The 26,864-nt window shown below is 43.7% G+C and overlaps 1 pseudogene; it reads left to right on the top strand.

The window, feature by feature from the left end:
• Positions 1-1,667: 1,667 nt before the first annotated feature.
• LOC125507010 (flotillin-like protein 2) lies at positions 1,668-26,224 on the top strand (annotated as a pseudogene).
• Positions 26,225-26,864: the final 640 nt, after the last annotated feature.

The following is a 26,864-nucleotide window of genomic DNA, read 5'->3' as shown; positions in this document are numbered from 1 at the left end:
CTAGTATATTCACTTGTGCTTCATAAAGTAGTTAGATTCCTCACTTGTACTGATCTATGGGTTCGTACAAATCTGGAACCAACTTCTTATCTATAAGTGAATGTCTTCGCACAATGAGGTCAATGTCTTCTAAACTGATTAATCTTCAAAACCTTCTGAGAATGCATATGACCTCTTCCCCTTCCCTCGCACCTTAATGCTGTCACAGGTACATGTCCGTGGGAGAATCCTTCGGTTCTCATAGTCTGCATTCATTTGCAGAATTCCTACAGCATCACATAAACTCTCCTGAAGCCAGTTCCTGTTTGTCAAGAAAAAGAAAGCCTTTGAAGCCTTTGAAAGTTTTGAAGCCTTTCAAGTTAAAGTTTATGGCTTCAGTTGCAGCAGCAAGAAAGGGGGGCAGACAGAGACGTGAGGGAACTTCCAAGGATCTGCCTGAAGACTTGGCAGAAATGTACAAAACAGATCCAGAAGAGAGCTATGGGCAGCGCAAGACTCGAATCCAATGGATTCGACGCTATTGGGCAGAACAGTGGTTCAAATACCGCTTCGTCACCCAGGAGTATGCCGAAAAGAATGCTATCAAGAGTCCATGGGGTGATATATTATACAAGAACCTTGTACCCAGGACCAGAGATGAAGCCATTGCTCAAGGCTTCTACCCATGCATGGTCCGAGGACCACAGCCTGATGATGCACATCCATCGTCACTTCTCTGGTGTCGTGACGACAATCTCTTCAAACGCAACTTTCAGTTTGCTCAACAGTCAGCGAAGCTAAACAAGAAGAAATTTGGGCTTGACTTCAACCCTGGTCCCTCCTCACCAAGGGCAGATGGCACACGCGACGCGGAACCAAATATCATCGGTCCATTTGCCAATCTTGAGGGCCTGATCACCCACATCTTAGTCCAAGGGACTGCTGTGAATGACCCTCCAGCTGATTCTGAGTCTGATGAAGCTCCTGCTGTGCTGAAGCCAAAGCAGACAAAGAAACCAAAAGCTTCGAAGCCGGCCCCTGCCTCAAAAATCTCAAGGGCGAAGCCATTGAAAACTGCACCTCCTGAAGTCAGTGTGCAGTCTGAAGACGTATCCCGCGTCTCCAAGCCCCTGAAGGAAAAGGAGCCCCAGCAACAAACAGGCAAAGAACTCACTGCTGCTGCCATTCTGCGCAGTGAAGCCATTGATCTATCAAGCGATGAAGATCTGGGCGATGACGCACTAGAACAGCTCATCAAAAGCAAGGAGGAAGCGGAAATCTTCAACAATCTGCCTCTCTTTGATGTCGCCATCATCCACAGCTTCATCGATGAATGGTTTGACACACCAGATATTAGCTTCAATGATCTGCAGCTTCCTGTTGGACTCGGTGTCGCCTTCCAAGGCGCAATTGCTTCAGAACTGGCCATTGCTCAGCGCATTGTTGAGCTGAAGCAGAAAATTGATCACGAAAAAGCTCAGTTCAAGCAGCACATGGCCAGCCTCAGCGTGCAAGAAGTGAGGAACTTCAAAATCATGCTGCATGATCTCAAAGAAAACTTTCTGAAGAAGCGTGTTGAAGCTCAAGGCTCGCGTGAAAGGATGAAGTCTTTGGCAGAAAAATGTGTTCAAGCCTACAACGAGGCTGAAAAGCACAAGGCACTTGGGCGTCCTGGCATCGACCCCAAGATGGCTGCAAAGAAGAAGAAGCAGCTTGGTGTGAGTGAATCAGAGGCATCAAAACAAGCAGCTACTCCGATTGTCTTCCCAACCGCCACGACCGGCTCGAAGCCAAAGAGCCGGTCAACAGCTTCAGAGCTAAAGAAGACAAGAGTTGCAGAGGCTGAAGCCAGAAAAAGGAAGAGCTCTGAAGCCTCTCCTACTGCCCCCAGCAAAAAGAAGCGCAAGACCAAGAAATCTAGGGCTGCTCCCACAGAGCCCTTGATGGTTGAACCCCTTTCTGTCATTCACCCCAATGCAGAAAGAAGACTGACAGTTCATGAGCCTGCTCCCACAGAGGCACCTGACGCTGAAGATATTCCAGCAGCCGATCCAATAGCTGCTGAAGACATTGGTCATCAGGACAATGTGCAAGGTGATGCAGCCCTTCCTCAGCTTGAAACAAGCGAACTCATCAGCATTGGACGTCCTCTGACGCCAATGGCACAAGATGAGTCATGGGCGGATCGCCCTCAGGAGGAAGACGAAGACATTGAGGCCCAGCCCACTCCGACACCACAAGCGTCGTCTGCGTTCCGTAGGCTTCGCAAAGGTCCACGGCCTCAAGTCCAGTATGCAGAAATTCCGGCTGCATCAGCCGAAGACAATGAAGAAGCACCTCCAGAACCCACTCCCTCGCTCCATCAAGATGCAGTTTCCCAGGAGAACGTGCCTGAGGTTGTCCCTCAAACTACAAACACTGAAGCCAATGTGGAGCCTGCCCCACTAAATGCTTCAGCGGACAGCGAAGCCACTGAGCCAGACACTTCAGTTCCTGAGTCTGCTGCAGGTCCACAATTTGATTATCACATAGAGCACAGGCCTCATGTCCAGAAGCCAGTCCCAAGGCTTCCAAGGTTCCCAGGTCCTGCATCAGCACCTGGCTCCTTTGATGTAAACAGCTTCAAGGCAGACAACACATTTTTCAATAGCTCCAAGAACCCCTATTCAAGGGAAAGGATTGTATCAGACAGGTTCTGGAGCTATTCACAGCGCAGCTATTATTCTTGCATCTTATACAACCAAGGTCGCATCTTCCCTCACAAGTGCCTTGAGGTTGAAGCCATTGCTGGTCTGTCGTGTCTTGAGGAAGCTTTGGACTGCTTCAGGCAAGTGGGTTTGCTGCCATTTGTGACTGATGAAGAGCACTGGAACGAAGAGCTTCTGCTTCAGTTTTATGCCACTCTCCATATCAAAGGATACAACAGAGATCCGAAGACTTGGATCCTGGAGTGGATGACCGGAAATGTCCATCATGAAGCCAATGCATTTGATATCATTGAGCTCACCGGCCTGCCCACTCCAGGCGAATCCTTCGAGGAAGGTTGCCAACCACATTCTGAAGCTACTGAGAGTATTTTCCAGAGACCTGAACCAAATATGAGTCAGATGCTCTCCATGATGAAGCCATTGCCTCAGGATGCACCCTATCCAACTGAGTTCTTCATTGAAGACCTAGAGTACCTGCCCAGGACCATATATCATATTATCCGGCGGACTCTCTGGCCCATTAAGGGACACTCTCCATATGCCAAGATTGAGGGTGCAATGAAGACTCTCATATTCTATATCATGCATGGCAAATGCTTCAACGCACAGGATCTTTTCATACACAACTTGCTGCGTCAGGCTCGGACTTATTTGGTCTAAAAATCTATGCCCCTTGGGTGATGAGGCTGATCAAACTGCACTCTACAATTTCGTATCAGCCCTCAGCCCGAAACCATCGCATCTTCCTACCCGATGTGGATATCTCTGCTGAAGCAATATACCCTGAGCCTGCCAAGCAACCAATAAGTCTTCAGAATGCCGAACACCAGAGCTTCACGCAGAATGTTGAAGGTGTTGAAGCCATGTCCAGGGTCTATCCGATGGCTGGCACTACACGTGCACCAGCATCAACTGAAGCCACAGATAGCACAAACGCTCCAAGACCCAAGAAGCGTGCTCGTGTCCTCACTGACCGAGAGCTTCTTGTGGCCCTTCATCAAAAGCAAGATAGGCATCACGACTGGCTGAAACGTCAGATGAAGAGCCTCTTGGTGGATGTCAATCGTCTTCGAAACCTGGCCACCAAGAATGCCTTCGTTACACATGAGACTTGCCGTCGTACGTGGAAAGGACTCTCAATGATCTGCACTGAAGCTGAACTTGAAGAGGATGGCTTCACAGAGCGCTTCAAATTTGACACCACACCTCCTAGGAGGGCTGTGATGCGCAACACACCGTCACTTGAAGACTCTGAGTATTCCTCATCTGCTGCCACCGTCACTGCGAGGATCATTGATGAAGATGATGATGCTACTTCACCACCACCTGCTTCAGCACCTCAAAGCTCAGCACCGCCAAACAACTCCACCGACCCTGCTGCGCCTGGGAACGCGTAGAAAACTCTATGTCTTCAAACCTTTTTGGTCATTCCTGACAAAAGGGGGAGAAGCATATGATGTTTAAAGTCTTCAAGCGGGTCAACATGGGCGGGTGCCTTGTTTTGTTATACTTTGCTTCGTGTTTACAACTCTTGTTTTTGCTTCATTTGGTTCTTTTGAGTTGTAAACACTAAAACTCGATGGTCGTCTGCTACTTGTTTACCACTCTGTTTGCGAAGATAAATTCCGCATGTGCGACGATAAATTCCGCACTCATCTCATTCTACAGACGTCCATTTTCCATTATGCATGTCATTATCTTCATATACTTTCACATGCATAGTGGATTGTCATCATAAGCTGAAGCTGATCTCCACAAGTACAACCTGCCATGTGCATTTGCATTCCAAAAGCAAATTAACTTATATGCACATCTTCAGGGGGAGCTCTTGCAACTTATGAAGACAATTCCTTTACAAACTTCACACTTTATATTCCCCGTTGAAAACTTCAACTAGTTTGTCATCAATCACCAAAAAGGGGGAGATTGTAAGTGCATCTAGTGCCACCCCTAGTTGGTTTTGGAGTATTGACGACAAACCTAGTTGAGGGACTAATGTGTTTGTGAGAATTGCAGGAAAACACAGGTAGAAGTCCCTCATTGATTCGGGTTTACTACCAAAGATGACCCCTAAAAATGTATGAAGACATTGAAGACAAAGGTGGTATATGAAGATATTCACATTGAAGACTATGACAACAGAAGACACGTTATGAAGCCTATGGAGCTCGAAGACTTAGATCTTTCATGGTTCTTTTTATTTTGTGTTGAGTCATAGGAACCACCGTACTGTTAAGTGGGGTCCAGGAGAACCAGTCAGAATGACTGAAGTGATGCCTAAATCAAAAACCTATGTCTTCGAGTGAAGACAATCAGAGCGAATCTTGTCCAGAGTCGGACAAGTCAGCTTTACTTGTAGCCCAAGTAAAGTTGCCACGAGAGTTCGAAATCTGACCGTTGAGACACGTGTCAGTTCCTTAGTGACCCAAGGTCATTTCGGACAAATCAGGTCGGGTTGCCAAGTGGCTATAAATAGCCCACCCCCCACAACCATAAACGGTTGGCTGCTCAGATTTCAGTGCACGGCTTTTGTCGTTGGAGAGCAACCCACCTCGAAGCCTTTGAGAGAAAATTCCTAGTGAGGAGAAAAGCCCTAACCACCCAGAGCCAGAGTAAATTGGGCATCACTTGAGTCTTCTTGTCTGTGTGATCTGAAGACTTATTACACTTGAGGACTGTGAATTCTCCAGACGGTTAGGCGTCGCGTTCAGAGCATCCAAGAGACATTGTGGATTGCCAGTGAACGAAGTCTGTGAAGGTTTGGGAGTCTACCTTGAAGACTTACCAGAGTGATTGGGCGAGGACTAAGTGACCTTAGCTCAAGGAGAATACGGTGAGGACTTGGTGTCCTGAACTGTGTGTTCAGGACTGGGTGTCCGGGACTGTGTGTCCTAAGGTTTAAATACCTAGCCGCTCCAACCAGACGTACAGCCGTCACAGCAACTGGAACTGGTCCAACATATCATTGTCTTCAACGAGTCACTGGTTACATCTTCACTTTCTTCTCTTGCTGTTACTCATTGTGAAGTCACTGCATGCTTGCTTTATCATTTGTCTTCACAACGTGAATGCATGATCTGTTTGGCTTCATAACTTCTTCCTACTTGATCCTTATTACACTGAAGCTGTTTGTCACTGTGCTTTCACTCTAATGAATACATGACCATGGCTGGCCTAGTGTAATCTAACTTCCGCTGTATAGTAATAGGCATAATCTTCACTGTTTGTCTTCATAACTCCCAAGTTTTGAAGACTTTCATAAAAATCGCCTATTCACCCCCCCTCTAGTCGATATAACGCACTTTCAGAGCCCCTCCGAGATTGGATATGTCTCTCTGTCTCTCTCTGTTTCTGTGTTCCCAGATTCTGCCCTTTCACCATTTCTTATATTCCCGGAGATCCGTAACTCCGATTGGGCTGAATTTTGGACATAATTTTTATCCGGATATTAGCTTTCTTGCGGCGAAAAAAGGGCACCAACCGCCTTACGGGGTGTCCACGAGGGCCAGGGGCGCGCCTTCCCCCTGGGACGTGCCCCCTGCCTCGTGGGCCCCTTGAGCATCGTCTCGCGTTGATTTCACTTCCCAAAATTCACATATATTCCAAAAAAATCTCCGTCAGTTTTTATCCAGTTTGGACTCCGTTTGATATGGATTTTCTGTGAAACAAAAAAACATGCAACTAACAGGAACTGGCACTAGGCACTGGATCAATATGTTAGTCCCAAAAATAGTATAAAAAGTTGCCAAAACTATATGAAAGTTGTAGAATATTGGCATGGAACAATCAAAAATTATAGATACGACGGAGACGTATCAGCATCCCCAAGCTCAATTCTTGCTCATCCTCGAGTAGGTAAATGATAAAAAAATAATTTTCGATGTGGAATGCTACCTAGCATAATCTTGATCATGTAATCTAATCATGGCCTGGATATTAAGACACGAGTGATTCAAAGCAATAGTGTATCATTTGACATTACGATAATAATACTTCAAGCATACAAATAAAGCAATCATATCTTTTCAAAATAACATGGCCAAAGAAAGTTATCCCTACAAAATCATATGGTCTGGCTATGCTCCATCTTCACCACACAAAGCATTCAAATCATGCACAACCCCGATGACAAGCCAAGCAATTTTTTCATACTTTTGACATTCTCAAACTTTTTCAACTTTCACGCAATACATGAGCGTGAGCTATGGACATAGCACTATAGGTGGAATAGAATATGATGGTGGAGGTTGTGTGGAGAAGACAAAAAGGGAGAAAGTCTCACATCGACGCGGGTAATCAATGGGCTATGGAGATGCCCATCAATTGATATCAATGTGAGGAGTAGGGATTGCCATGCAACGGATGCACTAAGAGCTATAAGTGTATGAAAGCTCAAACTGAAACTAAGTGGGTGTGCATCTAACTTGCTTGATCATGAAGACCTAGGGCATTTGAGGAAGCCCATCATTGGAATATACAAGCCAAGTTCTATAATGAAAATTCCCACTAGTATATGAAAGTGATAACTCAAGAGACTCTCTATATGAAGAACATGGTGCTACTCTGAAGCACAAGTGTGGTAAAAGGATAGTAACATTGTCCCTTCTCTTTTTTTTCTTTTTTTGTAGGCTTCTTTGGCCTCTATCTTTTGGGGGGGGGCTTCTTTGGCCACTTTTATTTTGACCATGGGACAATGTTCTAATAATGATGATCATCACACTTTTATTTAGTTACAACTCAATATTACAACTCGATACTAGAACAAAGATATGACTCTATATGAATGCCTCCGGCGGTGTACCGGGATGTGCAACGATCTAGTGTAGCAATGACATCAAAAAACAGACAAGCCATGAAAACATCATGCTAGCTATCTTACGATCATGCAAAGCAATATGACAATAAATGCTCAAGTTATGTATATGATGATGATGGAAGTTGCATGGCAATATATCTCGGAATGGCTATGGAAATGCCATAATAGGTAGGTATGGTGCCTGTTTTGAGGAAGATATAAGGAGGCTTACGTGTGATAGAGCGTATCGTATCACGGGGTTTGCATGCACCGGCGAAGTTTGCACCAACTCTCGAGGTGAGAAAGGGAAATGCACCGTACCGAAGAGGCTAGCAATGATGGAAGGGTGAGAGTGCGTATAATCCATGGACTCAACATTAGTCATAAAGAACTCACATACTTATTGCAAAAATCTATTAGTCATCGAAACAAAGTACTATGCGCATGCTCCTAGGGGGATAGATTGGTAGGAAAAGACCATCGCTCGTCCCCGACCGCCACTCATAAGGAAGACAATCAATAAATACCTCATGCTCCAACTTCGTTACATAACGGTTCACCATACGTGCATGCTACGGGAATCACAAACTTTAACACAAGTATTTCTACAATCCACAACTACCCACTAGCATGACTCTAATATCACCATCTTTATATCGCAAAACTATTGCAAGGAATCAAACATATCATATTCAGTGATCTACAAATTTTATGTAGGATTTTATGACTAACCATGTGAATGACCAGTTCCTGTCATCTCTCTAAATAGATATAAGTGAAGCAAAAGAGTTTAATCCTTTCTACAAAAGATATGCCCACTCTCTAACAAATATAAGTGAAGCAAAAGAGCATTCTACAAATGGCGGTTTTCTATGTGAAGAGAAACAGGCAATCCAAACCTCAAAAGATATAAGTGAAGCACATGAAGCATTCTATAAAGCCATACTCAAAAGATATAAGTGAAGTGCAATGAGCATTCTATAAATCAACCAAGGACTATCTCATACTAGCATGGTGCATCAAAGAAAAGTGAAAACTAAATGCAAAAGACGCTCCAAGATTTACGCATATCATGTGATGAATAAAATATAGCTCCAAGTGAAATTACCGATGATCGTTAGAAGAAAGAGCGGATGCCTTCCGGGGCATCCCCAAGCTTGGTTACTTGGGAGTCCTCGAATATTTCCTTGGGGTGCCTCGGGCATCCCCAAGCTTAGGCTCTTGCCACTCCTTATTCCTTCATCCATCGTGATCTCTCCCAAAACTTGAAAACTTCAATCACACAAAATTTAACAGAAAGTTCGGTAAGATCCGTTAGTATAATAAAGCAAATCACTACTCTAAGTATTGTTGCAAACCAATTCATATTTTGTTTTTGCATTGTAGCTACTGTAATATAACTTTTCCATGGCTTAATCCACTGATAGAAATTGATAGTTTTGAAGAAAATATGCCCTAGAGGCAATGATAAAGTTATTATTTATTTCCTTATATCATGATAAATGTTTCTTATTCATGCTAGAATTGTATTAACCGGAAACATAATACATGTGTGAATACATAGACAAACAGAGTGTCACTAGTATGCCTCTACTTGACTAGCTCGTTGATCAAAGATGGTTATGTTTCCTAGCCATAGACATGAGTTGTCATTTGATTAACGGGATCACATCATTACAGAATGATGTGATTGACTTGACCCATTCCGTTAGCATAGCACTTGATCGTTTAGTTTGTTGCTATTGCTTTCTTCATGACTTATACATGTTCCTATGCCTATGAGATTATGCAACTCCCGTTTACCGGAGGAACACTTTGTGTGCTACCAAACGTCACAACGTAACTGGGTGATTATAAAGGTGCTCTATAGGTGTCTCCAAAGGTACTTGTTGGGTTGGCGTATTTCGAGATTAGGATTTGTCACTCCCATTGTCGGAGAGGTATCTCTGGGCCCACTCGGTAATGCACATCACTATAAGCCTTGCAAGCATTGCAACTAATGAGTTAGTTACGGGATGATGTGTTACGGAACGAGTAAAGAGACTTGCCGGTAATGAGATTGAACTAGGTATTGAGATACCAACGATCGAATCTCGGGCAAGTAACATACCGATGACAAAGGGAACAACGTATGTTGTTATGCGGTTTGACCGATAAAGATCTTCGTAGAATATGTAGGAGCCAATATGAGCATCCAGGTTCCGCTATTGGTTATTGACCGGAGACGTGTCTCGATCATGTCTACATTGTTCTCGAACCCGTAGGGTCTGCACGCTTAACGTTACGATGACAGTTTCATTATGAGTTTATATATTTTGATGTACCGAAGGTTGTTTGGAGTCCCGGATGTGATCACGGACTTGACGAAGAGTCTCGAAATAGTCGAGACATAAAGATCAATATATTGGACGACTATATTTGGACACCGGAAAGGTTCCGGGTGAGATTGGGACAATACCGGATCACCGGGAGGTTATCGAAACCCCCCGGGAGGTATATGGGCCTTATTGGGCCTTAGTGGAAAGGAGGGGAAAGGAGCAAGGGAGGGGGATCCCCCCCCCCAAGCCCAATCCGAATTGGGAGGGGGGCCGCCCCCCCCCCCCCCTTTCCTTCCTCCCTCCTTCCTCTTCCTTCCCTCTCCTACTCCTAATAGGAAAAAGGGGAGTCCTACTCCCTGTGGGAGTTGGACTCCCCCCTTAGGGCACGCCACCCTCCTTGGCCGGCCCCTCCTCCACTCCTTTATATACGGGGGCAGGGGGCACCCCATAGACACAACAATTGATCATTGATCTCTTAGCCGTGTGCGGTGCCCCCTCCACCATAATCCTCGATAATATTGTAGCGGTGCTTAGGCGAAGCCCTGCGACGGTAGAACATCAAGATCGTCACCATGTCGTTGTGCTGACGAAACTCTTCCCCGACACTTTGTTGGATCGGAGTCCGGGGATCGTCATCAAGCTGAACGTGTGCTAGAACTCGGAGGTGCCGTAGTTTCGGTGCTTGATCGGTCGGGCCGTGAAGACGTACGACTACATCAAACGCGTTGTGCTAACGCTTCCGCTTCCGGTCTACGAGGGTACGTAGACAACACTCTCCCCTCTCGTTGCTATGTATCACCATGATCTTGCGTGAGCGTAGGAATTTTTTTGAAATTACTACGTGCCCCAACAGTGGCATCCGAGCCTAGGTTTTATGCGTTGATGTTATGCACGAGTAGAACACAAGTGAGTTGTGGGTGATATAAGTCATACTGCTTACCAGCATGTCATACTTTGGTTCGGCGGTATTGTTGGATGAAGCGGCCCGGACCGACATTACGCGTACGCTTACGCGAGACTGGTTCTACCAACGTGCTTTGCACACAGGTGGCTGGCGGGTGTCAGTTTCTCCAACTTTAGTTGAATCGAGTGTGGCTACGCCCGGTCCTTGCGAAGGTTAAAACAGCACCAACTTGACAAACTATCATTGTGGTTTTGATGCGTAGGTAAGAATGGTTCTTGCTAAGCCCGTAGCAGCCACATAAAACTTGCAACAACAAAGTAGAGGACGTCTAACTTGTTTTTGCAGGGCATGTTGTGATGTGATATGGTCAAGACATGATGCTAAATTTTATTGTATGAGATGATCATGTTTTGTAACCGAGTTATCGGCAACTAGCAGGAGCCATATGGTTGTCGCTTTATTGTATGCAATGCAATCGCGCTGTAATGCTTTACTTTATCACTAAGCGGTAGCGATAGTCGTGGAAGCATAAGATTGGCGAGACGACAACGATGCTATGATGGAGATCAAGGTGTCACACCGGTGACGATGGTGATCGTGACGGTACTTCGGAGATGGAGATCACAAGTACAAGATGATGATGGCCATATCATATCACTTATATTGATTGCATGTGATGTTTATCTTTTATGCATCTTATCTTGCTTTGATTGACGGTAGCATTATAAGATGATCCCTCACTAAATTATCAAAGTATAAGTGTTCTCCCTGAGTATGCACCGTTGCGAAATTTCTTCGTGCTGAGAAACCACGTGATGATCGGGTGTGATAGGCTCTATGTTCAAATACAACAGGTGCAAAACAGTTGCACACGTGGAATACTCAGGTTAAACTTGACGAGCCTAGCATATAACAGATATGGCCTCGGAACACGGAGACCGAAAGGTCGAGCATGAATCATATAGTAGATATGATCAACATAGTGATGTTCACCATTGAAACTACTCCATCTCACGTGATGATCGGACATGGTTTAGTTGATTTGGATCACGTGATCACTTAGAGGATTAGAGGGATGTCTATCTAAGTGGGAGTTCTTAAGTAATATGATTAATTGAACTTTAATTTATCATGAACTTAGTCCTGGTAGTATTAGCATATCTATGTTGTAGATCAATAGCTCGCGATGTTTCTCCTAGTTTATTGTGTTCCTAGAGAAAAATTATGTTGAAAAATGTTAGTAGCAATGATGCGGATTGGATCCGTGATCTGAGGATTATCCTCATTGCTGCACAGAAGAATTATGTCTTTGATGCACCGCTAGGTGACAGACCTATTGCAGGAGTAGATGCAGACATTATGAACGTTTGGCTAGCTCCATATAATGACTACTTGATAGTTTAGTGCACCATGCTTAACGGCTTAGAATCAGGACTTCAAAGACGTTAAGAATGTCATGGATCATATGGATGTTCCAGGAGTTGAAGTTAATATTTCAAGCAAATACCCGAGTTGAGAGATATGAAGTCTCCAACAAGTTCTATAGCTAAAAGATGGAGGAGAATAGCTCAAGCAGTGAGCATGTGCTCAGATTGTCTGGGTACTACAATCGCTTGAATCAAGTGGGAGTTAATCTTCCAGATAAGATAGTGATTGACAGAATTCTCTAATCACCATCACCAAGTTAGTGGAACTTCGTGATGAACTATGATATGCAAGGGATAACAGAAACGATTCCCAAGCTCTTCGTAATGCTGAAATCAATGAAGGTAGAAATCAAGAAAAATATCAAGTGTTGATGGTAGACAAGACCACTAGTTTCAAGAAAAGGGCAAAGGGAAGAAGGGGAACTTCAAGAAGAACTGCAAGCAAGTTGCTGCTCAAGTGAAGAAGCCCAAGTCTGATCCTAAGCCTGAGACTAAGTGCTTCTACTGCAAAGGGACTGGTCACTGGAAACGGAACTGCCCCAAGTATTTGGCGGATAAGAAGGATGGCAAAGTGAACAAAGGTATATTTGATATACAGATTATTGATGTGTATTTTACTAGTGTTCGTAGCAACCCCTCGGTATTTGATACTGGTTCAGTTGCTAAGAGTAGTAACTCGAAACGGGACTTGTAGAATGAACAGAGACTAGTTAAGGGTGAAGTGACGATGTATGTTGGAAGTGGTTCCAAGATTGATATGATCATCATCGCACACTCCCTATACTTTCGGGATTAGTGTTGAACCTAAATAAGTGTTATTTGGTGTTTGCGTTGAGCACGAATATGATTTGATCATTTTTATTGCAATACGGTTATTCATTTAAGTAAGAGAATAAATTGTTGTTCTGTTTACATGAATAAAACCTATATGGTTACACACCCAATGAAAATGGTTTGTTGGATCTCGATCGTAGTGATACACATATTCATAATATTGAAACCAAAAGATGCAAAGTTAATAATGATGGTGCAATTTATTTGTGGCAGTGCCGTTTAGGTCATATTGGTGTAAAGTGCATGAAGAAAATCCATGCTGATGGGCTTTTGGAATCACTTGATTATGAATTAGTTGATGCTTGCGAACCATGCCTCATGGGCAAGATGACTAAGACTCCGTTCTCCGGAACAATGGAGCGAGCAACTGACTTATTGGAAATAATACATACTGATGTATGCGGTCCGATGAGTGTTAAGGCTCGCGGCAGGTATCATTATTTTTTGATCTTCACAGATGATTTGAGCAGATATGAGTATATCTACTTGATGAAACACAAGTCTGAAACATTTGAAAAGTTCAAAGAATTTCAGAGTGAAGTGGAGAATCATCGTAACAAAATAAAAGTTTCTACGATATGATCGCAGAAGTAAAATATTTGAGTTACGAGTTTGGCCTTCAGTTAAAACAATGTGAAATAGTTTCACTACTCACGCCACCTGGAACACCATAGTGTAATGGTGTGTCCGAACGTCGTAACCGTGCTTTATTAGATATGGTGCGATCTATGATGTCTCTTACTGATTTACCGCTATCGTTTTGGGGTTATGCATTAGAGACAGCTACATTCACGTTAAATAGGGCACCATCTAAATCCGTTGAGACAACACCGTATGAACTATGGTTTGGCAAGAAACCTAAGCTATCGTTTCTTAAAGTTTGAGGTTGCAATGCTTATGTGAAAAAGTTTCAACCTGATAAGCTCAAACCCAAATCGGAGAAGTGCATCTTCATAGGATACCCAAAAGAAAATGTTGGGTACACCTTCTATCACAGATCCGAAGGCAAGATATTCGTTGTTGAGAATGGATCCTTTCTAGAGAAGGAGTTTCTCTCGAAAGAAGTGAGTGGGAGGAAAGTAAAACTTGATGAGGTAACTGTACCTGCTCCCTTATTTGAAAGTAGTTCATCACAGAAATATGTTCCTGTGACTACTACACCAATTAGTGAGGAAGCTAATGATGATGATCATGTAACTTCAGATCAAGTTACTACCGAACCTCGTAGGTAAATCAGAGTGAGATCTGCACCAGAGTGGTACGGTAATCCTGTTCTGGAGGTCATGTTACTTGACCATGACGAACCTACGAACTATGAGGAAGCGATGATGAGCCCAGATTCCGTGAAATGGCTTGAGGCCATGAAATCTGAGATGAGATCCATGTATAAGAACAAAGTATGGACTTTGATTGACTTGCCCAAAGATCGGCGAGCCATTGAGATTAAATGGATCTTCAAGAGGAAGACGGAAGCTGATAGTAGTGTTACTATCTACAAAGCTAGAATTGTCACAAAAAGGTTTTCGACAAGTTCAAGGTGTTGACCACGATGAGAAATTCTCACTCGTATCTATGCTTAAGTCTGTCCGAATCATGTTAGCTATTGCCGCATTTTATGAAATCTGGCAAATGGATAAACAAAACTGCATTCCTTAATAGAATTTATTAAAGAAGAGTTGTATATGATGCAAACAGAAGGTTTTGTCAATCCTAAAGGTACTAACAAAATATGCAAGCTCCAGCGATCCATCTATGGACTGGTGCAAGCATCTCAGAGTTGGAATATACGCTTTGATAAGTTGATCAAAGCATATAGTTTTATACAGACTTGCGGTGAAGCCTGTATTTATAAGAAAGTGAGTGGGAGCACTACAACATTTCTGATATGTATATGTGAATAACATATTGTTGATCGGAGATAATGTAGAATTATTCTGCAAAGCATAAAGGAGTGTTTGAAAGGAATTTTCAAAAAAAGACCTCGGTGAAGCTGCTTACATATTGAGCATCAAGACCTATAGAGATAGATCAAGACGCTTGATAAGTTTTCAATGAGTACATACCTTGACAAGTTTTTGAAGTAGTTCAAAATGGAACAGTCAAAGAAAGAGTTCTTGCCTGTGTTACAAGGTGTGAAATTGAGTAAGACTCAAAGCCCGACCACGGCAGAAGATAGAGAGAGAATGAAAGTCATTCCCTATGCCTCAGCCATAGATTCTATAAAGTATGCCATACTGTGTACCAGACCTATTGTATACCCTGCCTTGAGTTTGGCAAGGGAGTACAATAGTGATCTAGGAGTAGATCACTGGACATTGGTCAAAATTATCCTTAGTGGAATAAGGATATGTTTCTCGATTATGGAGGTGACAAAAGGTTCATCGTAAAGGGTTACGTCGATGCAAGTTTTGAAACTAATCCAGATGACTCTAAGTCTCAATCTGGATACATATTGAAAGTGGGAGCAATTAGCTAGAGTAGCTCCGTGCAGAGCATTATTGACATAGAAATTTGCAAAATACGTACGGATCTAATTATGGCAGACCCGTTGACTAAACTTCTCTCACAAGCAAAACATGATCACACCTTACTACTCTTTGGGTGTTAATCACATAGCGATGTGAACTAGATTATTGACTCTAGTAAACCCTTTGGGTGTTGGTCACATGTCGATGTGAACTATGGGTGTTAATCACATGGTGATGTGAACTATTGGTATTAAATCACATGGTGATGTGAACTAGATTATTGACTCTAGTGCAAGTGGGAGACTGAAGGAAATATGCCCTAGAGGCAATGATAAAGTTATTATTTATTTCCTTATATCATGATAAATGTTTATTATTCATGCTAGAATTGTATTAACCGGAAACATAATACATGTGTGAATACATAGATAAACAGAGTGTCACTAGTATGCCTCTACTTGACTAGCTCGTTGATCAAAGATGGTTATGTTTCCTAGCCATAGACATGAGTTGTCATTTGATTAACGGGATCACATCATTACAGAATGATGTGATTGACTTGACCCATTCCGTTAGCATAGCACTTGATCATTTAGTTTGTTGCTATTGCTTTCTTCATGACTTATACATGTTCCTATGACTATGAGATTATGCAACTCCCGTTTACCGGAGGAACACTTTGTGTGCTACCAAACATCACAACGTAACTGGGTGATTATAAAGGTGCTCTACAGGTGTCTCCGAAGGTACTTGTTGGGTTGGCGTATTTAGAGATTAGGATTTGTCACTCCGATTGTCGGAGAGGTATCTCTGGGCCCACTCGGTAATGCACATCACTATAAGCCTTGCAAGCATTGCAACTAATGAGTTAGTTGCGGGATGATGTGTTACGGAACGAGTAAAGAGACTTGCCGGTAACGAGATTGAACTAGGTATTGAGATACCAACGATCGAATCTCGGGCAAGTAACATACCGATGACAAAGGGAACAACGTATGTTGTTATGCGGTTTGACCGATAAAGATCTTCGTAGAATATGTAGGAGCCAATATGAGCATCCAGGTTCCGCTATTGGTTATTGACCGGAGACATGTCTCGGTCATGTCTACATTGTTCTCGAACCCGTAGGGTCCGCACGCTTAATGTTACGATGACAGTTTCATTATGAGTTTATATATTTTGATGTACCGATGGTTGTTCGGAGTCCCGAATGTGATCACTGACTTGACGAGGAGTCTCGAAATAGTTGAGACATAAAGATCGATATATTGGACGACTATATTTGGACACCGGAAAGGTTCCGGGTGAGATTGGGACAATACCGGATCACTGGGAGGTTATCGGAACCCCCCGTGAGGTATATGGGCCTTATTGGGCCTTAGTGGAAAGGAGGGGAAAGGAGCAAGGGAGGGGGCGCCCCCCCCAAGCCCAATCCGAATTGGGAGGGGGGCCGGCTCCCCCTTTCCTTCCTCCCTCCTTCCTCTTCCTTCCCTCTCCTACTCCTAATAGGAAAAAGGGGAGTCCTACTCCCTGTGGGAGTTGGACTCCCCCCTTAGGGCGCGCCACCCTCCTTGGCCGGCCCCCTCCTCCACTTCTTTATATACGGGGGCAGGGGGCACCCCATAGACACAACAATTGATCATTGATCTCTTAGCCATGTGCGTGCCCCCCTCCACCATAATCCTCGATAATATTGTAGCGGTGCTTAGGCGAAGCCCTGCGATGGTAGAACATCAAGATCGTCACCACGCCGTCGTGCTGACGGAACTCTTCCCCGACACTTTGCTAGATCGGAGTCCGGGGATCATCATCGAGATGAATGTGTGCTAGAACTCGGAGGTGCCGTAGTTTCAGTGCTTGATCGGTCGGGCCGTGAAGACGTACGACTACATCAAACGCGTTGTGCTAACGCTTCCGCTTCCGGTCTACGAGGGTACGTAGACAACACTCTCCCCTCTCGTTGCTATGCATCACCATGATCTTGCGTGTGCGTAGGAATTTTTTTTGAAATTACTACGTTCCCCAACAAGTTTCATCAAAACAAGCAAACTATACATCAAAAACAGAATATGTCTTAAACAGGACAGTCTATAGTAATCTGAACATTCACCATACCTCTAGTACTCCAAAAATCCTGAAATGATTAGGAAAAATAAAAAAATTATAGAAAGACAGTGCAAAAAGTTTCAGAACCGTTTGACGTTCCAGTAAAAAAATGTAAAATCGTGCACTACAGCCAAAGTTTCTGTTCTGCACCGCACAAACCAACAAGCAATGTAAACATCCTAAAGGCAAACCTTGGCACATTATTTTTATAATACAATGGAATTGTACAAGGGGATAATTATTTTTGTTGAAAAGTTTCTGTAATCAAGATTCACAAAGTTTCTGTGAGCATGAACAAAGTTCAAGGAGCTCTCCCACTTCAACAATGCTTGTCTCTCTCACTTTCACTTTCCTTTTTGAAAAGTTTTGGGTTCCCCTCTTTATTTTTTTGTTTTTAAACTATATAAAAGCACTCAACAGAAATAAATGACTCTCTAAAACTTCTGGGTTGTCTCCCTAGCAGCGCTTTCTTTAAAGCCATTAAGCTAGGCATAAGGTGCTCAAGTAATGAATCCACCCGGATCTCAAGGTATATCAAAGCCAATTTGAATTAGCAATGATTTGGCATTTAGTAGTGAGCACAAAGCAACATATATCAAGCAATGACGAAGTCTAACTCTCTTCCTGCATCGGCATGTCATACAAGAACAATTCATGCACATCAAGTAAAGGCCAATGCATAGCATAAGAAGTTTCTTGCAATTTTATCATATTGGAAATATGGAGAGGCGGAGATGTAGTTCCTCTCTCATAATAATTGCAAGTAGGAGCAGCAAGCACATGCATATTATATCTATCAAAATCATCATGTGTAGTTGTGAAACGCAACCCATCAATATAATCCTTAACAAGGGCAAACTTCTCCGATATAGTGTAGTCAGGAGAATTCAAATAGATAATAGGACTATCATGCGTGGGTGCAATAGCAACAATTTCAGGTTTAACATAAATAACTATAGCAAGTTCATCTCCATAAGCATAATTCATATTGGCATCTTGGCCACAAGCATAGCAAGCATCATCAAAAAGGGATATTTCGAAAGAATCAACGGGATCATAACAATCATCATAGCAATCATCCTTTGGTAAGTGCTACCTCTTGAGCACTGCGTTGGTTTTCCCTTGAAGAGGAAAGGGTGATGCAGCAAAGTAGCGTAAGTATTACCCTCAGTTTCTGAGAACCAAGTTATCAATCCAGTAGGAGACTACACGCAAGTCCCTCGTACCTACACAAACAAATAAGAACCTTGCAACCAACACAATAAAGGGGTTGTCAATCCCTTCACGGTCACTTAGGAGAGTGAGATCTGATAGAGATAATAATGATAAGAAAAATATTTTTGGTATTTTTATGATATAGATTGAAATTAAAGATTGCAAAATAAACGCTGCCAGAACATAACTTGTTGACGGGAGATTAATATAATGGAGAATAGACCCGAGGGCCATAGGTTTCACAAGTGGCTTCTCTCAAGATAGCATAAGTATTACGGTGGGTGAACAAATTACTATCGAGCAATTGATATAAAAGCGAATAATTATGAGAATATCTAGGCATGATCATGTATATAGGCATCACGTCCGTGACAAGTAGACCGACTCCTGCATACATCTACTACTATTACTCCACACATCGACCGCTATCCAGCATGCATCTAGAGTATTAAGTTCATAAGAACAGAGTAACGCATTAGGTAAGATGACATGATGTAGAGGGATAAACTCAAGCAATATGATATAAACCCCATCTTTTTATCCTCGATGTCAACAATACAATACATGCCGTTTCCCTTTCTGTCACTGGGACCGAGCACCGCAAGATTGAACCCAAAGCTAAGCACTTCTCCCATTGCAAGAAAGATCAATCTAGTAGGCTAAACCAAACTGATAATTCGAAGAGACTTGCAAAGATAACCAATCATACATAAAAGATTTTAGAGAAGAATCAAATATTGTTCATAGATAGACTTGATCATAAACCCACAATTCATCGGATCTCGAAAAACACACCGCAAAAAGAGTTACATCAAATAGATCTCTAAGAAGATCGAGGAGAACTTTGTATTGAGATTCAAAGAGAGAGAAGAAGCCATCTAGCTAATAGCTATGGACCCGAAGGTCTGAAGTAAACTACTCACACATCATCGAAGGGGCCATGGAGTTGATGTAGAGGCCCTCCGTGATCGATGCACCCTCCGACGTAGCTCCGGAAAAGGCCCCAAGATGGATCTCTTGGGTACATAAGGTTTCGGCGGTGGAAATAGGGTTTCGTGGTGCTCCTGGATATATATATATATATATAGGAGGAAGAAGTAGGTCGGTGGAGCCACGAGGGGCCCACGAGGGGGGGGGGCACGTCCAGGGGGGTAGGCGTGCCCCTGCCTTGTGGCCACCTCGTTGGTTGCTTGACGTCTACTCTAAGTCCTCTGGATCATGTTTGTTCCAAAAATAACTCTCCCGAAGGTTTCATTCCATTTGATATTCCTTTTCTGCGAAACACTGAAATAGGCAAAAAAACAGCAATTTGCACTGGGCCTTGGGTTAGTAGGTTAGTCCCAAAAATAATATAAAAGTGTAAAATAAAGCCCATTAACATCTAAAACAGATAATATACTAGCATGGAACAATAAAAAGTTATAGATACATTGGAGACGTATCAAGCATCCCCAAGCTTAATTCTTGCTCGTCCTCGAGTAGGTAAATGATAAAAACAGAATTTTTGATGTGGAATGCTACCTGGCATAATTCTCAATGTAATTCTCTTTATTTTGGCATGAATATTCCGATCTGAAAGATTCAAGACAAAAGTCTAATATTGACATAAAAATAATAATACTTCAAGCATACTAACTAAGCAATTATGTCTTCTTAAAATAACATGGCAAAAGAATGTTCATCCCTACAAAATCATATAGTTTGGTCATGCTCCATTTTCATCACACAAGAATGCTCTCATCATGCACAACCCCGATGACAAGCCAAGCAATTGTTTCACACTTTAGTAATCTCAAACTTTTTTCAACTTTCACGCAATACATGAGCGTGGGCCATGGATATAACACTATGGGTGGAATAGAATATGATGATGGGGGTTATGTGCATAAGACAAAAAAGGAGAAAGTCTCACATCGACCCAGCTGCCGGCATTCTCCCTCTTTATGTAAACCTTGTAAAATAAGAGAGAATAGGCATAAGTATTGTGACATAATGTGTAATAATAGCCCATAATGCAATAAATATCAATATAAAAGCATGATGAAAAATGGACGTATCACTAAGCAATCATGTCTTCTCAAAAATAACATGGGAAAAGAAATTTCATCCCTACAAAATCATATAGTTTGGTCATGCTCCATTTTCATCACACAAGAATGCTCTCATCTTGCACAACGCCGATGACAAGCCAAGCAATTGTTTCATACTTTAGTAATCTCAAACTTTTTTCAACTTCCACGCAATACATGAGCGTGAGCCATGGATATAGCACTATGGGTGGAATAGAATATAATGATGGGGGTTATGTGGAGAAGACAAAAAAGGAGAAAGTCTCACATTGTCGCGGCTAATCAACGGGCTAGGGAGATGCCCATCAATTGATGTCAATGCAAGGAGTAGGGATTGCCATGCAACGGATGCACTAGAGCTATAAATGTATGAAAGCTCAACAAAAGAAACTAAGTGAGTGTGCATCCAACTTGCTTGCTCATGAAGACCTAGGGCATTTGAGGAAGCTCATTGTTGGAATATACAAGCCAAGTTCTATAATGAAAAATTCCCACTAGTATATGAAAGTGACAAAATAAGAGACTCTCTATCATAAAGATCATGGTGCTACTTTGAAGCACAAGTGTGGAAAAAAGGATAGTAGCATTGCCCCTTTTTATTTATTTTTATTTCTTTTTGGTTTGGGAGAATGCTCTATTAATGATGATCATCATACTTCTATTTATTTGCAACTCAATGATTACAACTCGATACTAGAACAAAGTATGACTCTATATGAATGCCTCCGGCGGTGTACCAGGAAGGGCAATGAATCAAGAGTGACATTTATGAAGAATTATGAACGGTGGCTTTGCCACAAATACGATGTCAACTACATGATCATGCAAGGCAATATGACAATGATGATGTGTGTCATGATAAACGGAACGGTGGAAAGTTGCATGGCAATATATCTCAGAATGGCTATGGAAATGCCATAATAGGTAGGTATGGTGGCTGTTTTGAGGAAGATATAAGGAGGTTTATGTGTGACAGAGCGTATCATATCACGGGGTTTGGATCACCGGCAAAGTTTGCACCAACTCTCAAGGTGAGAAAGGGCAATGCACGGTACCGAAGAGGCTAGCAATGATGGAAGGGTGAGAGTGCATATAATCCATGCACTCAACATTAGTCATAAAGAACTCACATACTTATTGCAAAAATCTACAAGTCATCAAAAACCAAGCATTACGCGCATGCTCCTAGGGGGATAGATTGGTAGGAAAAGACCATCGCTCGTCCCCGACCGCCACTCATAAGGAAGACAATCAAATAACACCTCATGTTTAAAATTTGTTACACAACGGTCACCATACGTGCATGCTACGGGACTTGCAAACTTCAACACAAGTATTTCTCTAATTCACAACTACTCAACTAGCACACTCTAATATTACCACCTTTATATCTCAAAACAATTATCAAGTATCAAACTTCTCCTAGTACTCAATGCACTTTTTATGAAAGTTTTTATTATACCGATCTTGGATGCCTATCATATCTCCACTCCTAATGTCTCAGTTGGTAGTCTCCGTTCTGGGTTTATTTTCATCCCACCTACCATGGTTTTTTTGGTACCTCCTCCCACCTTCGCTGGTTTTTTTCCGTAGAGTTTTTTCGTCCCTTCCCCTCACTCCATCGGTTTATTTTCGCATCACCCTCTCACACAACGAAAAAATTGAACGGATCAGAACTTTCCATACTGACGCAAATTATTCAGTAATGTCTTTATGTAAAATAATCAATCACAATCAATTTCTAAAGATCACATCTAAATTAATTAATCTTTATAACATTTGTTTCCTTCTAAATCACGTCCATAACTTTCCTTCCTTGTTTGGGCAGAAACTGTTTCGTAGCAGAGATTAGGAAGCTTCCTATGAGCGTAGTAATAGGAAGTATTGTTTTTCTTGATGATTCGTTTCCATGCATGATGATAGTAAATTAGGCCAACATTCACCACTATTTATCAACATCACCAATCGTATCCATTCCTACGAATCCGCTCGCTACGTCTTTTTTAAGGGGATCCGCTCGCTACGTCGTTGCCGCACGTTATTTTCACAAGCAACTCCCCTAAAAAAACACAGTGCCCTACCTCAACTTCCCTACTTGGACGCCGTCACCGCCGCCCACCGATCTCGCCGCCTCCCGGCGATACCCTCCTCCCTCCCGCAGCTCGAACGACCCACTTTTTTGGCCACGAGCACCGCCTGCCTTTTCGCCCATGCGTCGCCCCTCCTCTTCACCATAGCCATGAGCACCATCCGAGGCGGAGCCGCAGCGCCTCCACAGATGCGGCGAAGACACCATATCGAGTGGAGACGGCGGTGTAAATCTTCTCCCACTCTGCTCCTTCCCCTGGTTACCGGCCTGCTCCACCTCCCCTCTACTTCATGTGGATCTGCTCATGTGCAGCAGTAAACTTTATTTAGGTAGAGCTATTCTTCTAGGCCTTTTCTTTGTTACTTACAAATTAACTTTTTGATCCAATGCTTATGGCATGAAGTATTACCTAGAGTTCCTTAATCAATCTGCTTGTCCATCCTTTCATTTGGTTCAATTACTATCAGCAAGAACGCATTGTGAAACCATTAGCTTATGAATGTGTGCTCTTCCTGCAATAATAACATTTACAATGTAAGGGCCGAGGCACACCCATGCATCAGGATGATGTGCACCACGTGGGAAGTAATACTAATATGGCCTAAGTGGATAATGAATTATCCAAAGATACACTTGACTGGATCAATTTTTTCTCTGGAATTGTTCCTCATGATGCGCAGATGTAGATGCTATATTTTTAAAATTTCAAATCACCTATGCATGCCAATGTGATTCTTATCCTTTTCATTAGATAGTGTGTTCCCATCAATCCATCCATGCACCGAACCGATTTTTTTACTTTGTTCAGGTTGCAATTACGAACGAGTAGCATATGTATGCACTAAAATACTTGCATAAGACAGTGAAATACTTCTTACTCGCGTGAGCGGAATTTTGGAATAGAGAAAGAACATACAACAGGGATCACGTAATTAATTGATTACATAAACCGAGATCACGTAAAACAAGTTTGATAGGTTCGTTGCATCGCACGGGGATTTTTGCTATATGTACTAACAGGTTCTATTTATTTCCTTTGATCGGTCAACACTCCTATGTCCTATGTAGGTAAGAAGGAAAGAAAACCTAACAATACAATCGGCAAAACAGTCAACGGCGAGCTTCATCACCGCGTACGCGTCGTAGTACCTGGCCATCACTGGCTGGGGCATCGAGGACTTAATGCTGGTGAAGAAGGCGTGTGTATTGGTAGAGCTCCAAGAAGCTGCCCTTCGTCCTGCCCGCCGTCTTCACCATCGGTCTCCAGGTGACCACCCTGGAACTCGGCGACGCTACAAAGGCGACACGGACCGGGTTGGTTCGGTCCCTCATCGAGCCACCATTTGGACCAGCCAACCACCACCGGCGTCAACGCGTTGGGGCAGGGGCGAGGTGAGCTGCGTGTGCGGGTGCTGTGGTGAGGTGGTGGACATGCGGGAGCGCCAGCGGTGAGGTCGGTGATGTGCCGCGGCAAGTGCGCGGCTGTTAGCCATGAACCTTCCGTAGCAGTTTTTTCATGACCCATGTTTTTTTGTGTTCGGGCCTTGCCATATTTAGCGGATTAACCATGAAAAAACATGACGTTCAGTTTGTTGTCAAACGGTGCCGTGATTTTCAGATCAAGCCATGTTTCTCATGTACTTCCTATTTTCTGTTCGACTGAATAGAAGTGCAGAAAGTGAACACACCAACATAACTGAAAGCAGTCATATTCAGTTATAAAGGTATACATTTATACAAGATATACGCAGGTAGGTGCGGCCAGTAACCGAACTAACTCCTGAGCTGACCATGCTAATCCTTTACTCGCGATAAAGACACGGACGATAAGGAAAGGTTGTTACAGAGAGAGCAATGGGAGAGAGAGAATCACGTGGCGGTAGGTGGACCTGAACATATGCTTCAACAAAGAAAACGACAGCGTAGGATCATGGTGCATGATTATAGGCGGAGGCTATTAAATCTCACGCGGAAATCACAGCTGAGCGATTCTTGCACGATCTGAAGTTCACACCCAATCAACGGTTTTCCCCAGTTGATGGCCTGCATGTGTGCTGTGCTAAAACGGTCGTTGCCATGACAGTGAAACCTGCAGCTAGAACGCTGCCAGCGCCAAGTTGAGAACTCGAGATCACCAGTGGTGCATGCACGACAGCGACGGCGAGAGGCTATGTTGCATGGGGAGGAGAGAAAAGGAGGAGAGGGGAAGCTTGGGGACATGGTAGTTTACCCGGGGGCTGCCGGTCGGCATGCTGAGAACGAATGGCGGCGACAGTGACATTTTTTCTCAGTCCTCTTGGTCGGACCGGTTGAAGACCAGACCGGATCGGACAGACAATTTTCTAGGCCGATTTTAGCAGACCAGATCGTCCATTTTCTCTAACAAGCCAGGACCGAGCGTGTCAAACACCGATTGAGCCACGAGCGGTACATCCAGCCCTGCCCACCGTCGAAGCGAAGCTCCTACTCCACGTGAAGTTGATCGCGCTGTTGCACTCGTATGGTAGGAGCCACGGGCACGACATGGTGAAGGGTTAAAGGGTTGATCGAGGGTGAGACCCGGATGCTGGTGGCGCAGCTGACCATGGACGAGATCTTCACCTGCACCAAAAAGTTCAAGCAGGAGGTGTTCAGCAGCGTGCAGAAGGAGCTGGACCAATTCGACCTCTTCATCTACAATGCCACCGTGAAGCAGCTGGTGGACGTGCCGGGGCATGAGTACTTCTCCTACCTCGGCGAGAAGACACAGCAGGAGGCAGCGAGCAGGGCCAAGGTGGATGTTTGTGGAGCGGGATGGCCTCACGTGCCAGAACGCCGCCAAGGTGGACACCGAGAACAAGGTGCTCTCTGTGCGGCAGCAGGGCGAGGTGCTCAAGGAGAAGGCCAAGTTCAAGGCGGAGGTGCGGGTGTTTGAGAACACTAGGAAGGCTGACAACGCCGCCTCAATGACCGACCTCGGCATGAAGTGGAAGGCTGGGACTGGCAGGCCAAGGTTGCCGAGGTTGAGGCTGCTAAGGTTGTCGCCATCCGCGATGCCGAGCTGTAGATGGAGGTTAAGACGAAGAACGTGCTCTGCCAAACTGACAAGCTCAAGGTTGAGCAACTCAGCAAGTCCACAGTACACTATGACACACAGGTTGGTTATGCAATAAGCATGTATAAAAATATAGTACTAGGGACAAGAGAAATTCATACTTATTGACCTTAGCACTTTATATTTTGTAGGTTCAAGAATCGAACACGCTCTTCTACAGCTGGCAGAAGGCGGCGGATATGACATTGTATAAGGAGATGAAGGCGGCGGTGAGGTGAAGCGGCCGAGCAGAAACACATGCATGTCTCGATATGGGAGGAAAGGGAGGGAGATAAGGTGAGGGTTAGCGGTGCAACATGCCACACGAGGAAAGGGGCGAAGAGATGACCTTGAGGAGGGAAGTGAGCTCGGTCCATGGCATGGGTCAGAGTAGAGGAAGGTTGATCCATGGTTTGGCCAAAGGGGTGATGAGCGAGGGAGAAGTAGAAGGCCCCCTCTCATATCTTGGTGCGCGAGCAAGTTTGTCGAGGTGGAAGAAGCAAGTCATTTCATGATGGCGTTGGTGACCTTGGCGTGATGTTGTTCGCTGGTTTGTGGGCGGATCAGGCAATCGTCTGGTCTCTCGATCCCCCCCTTCACTAATTTTGATGAGAAGAGGGGAGGGATGAAAGGGTGGAGGGATGGGAGATGAGGTCGCCGATTCTGTTGGTTGTGGGGGCGAGGGCGGAGAGAGGAGAGTGAGTGACACCGGTGAAGTCTATGGATCTAGAGAGGGAGGGGAACAACAGAGTGAGTGGTGTGGAGAGGGAGTGGATAGAGTGCGGTCGTTCGAGAGAGGACAGCAAGTCGTATAGGAGGGGTATAATGGGAATATCATAAAAATAAAGCTTTATTTATACCTGTACACTATATATATTT

Source organism: Triticum urartu, chromosome 5A (genome assembly GCF_056163025.1).
Source record: "Triticum urartu cultivar PI428250 chromosome 5A, HENAU_Tu73, whole genome shotgun sequence".
Classification (NCBI taxonomy): Eukaryota; Viridiplantae; Streptophyta; class Magnoliopsida; order Poales; family Poaceae; genus Triticum; species Triticum urartu.
The sequence above is the reverse complement of the archived record's forward strand: the minus strand, read 5'-3'. Positions and strand labels throughout refer to the sequence as shown.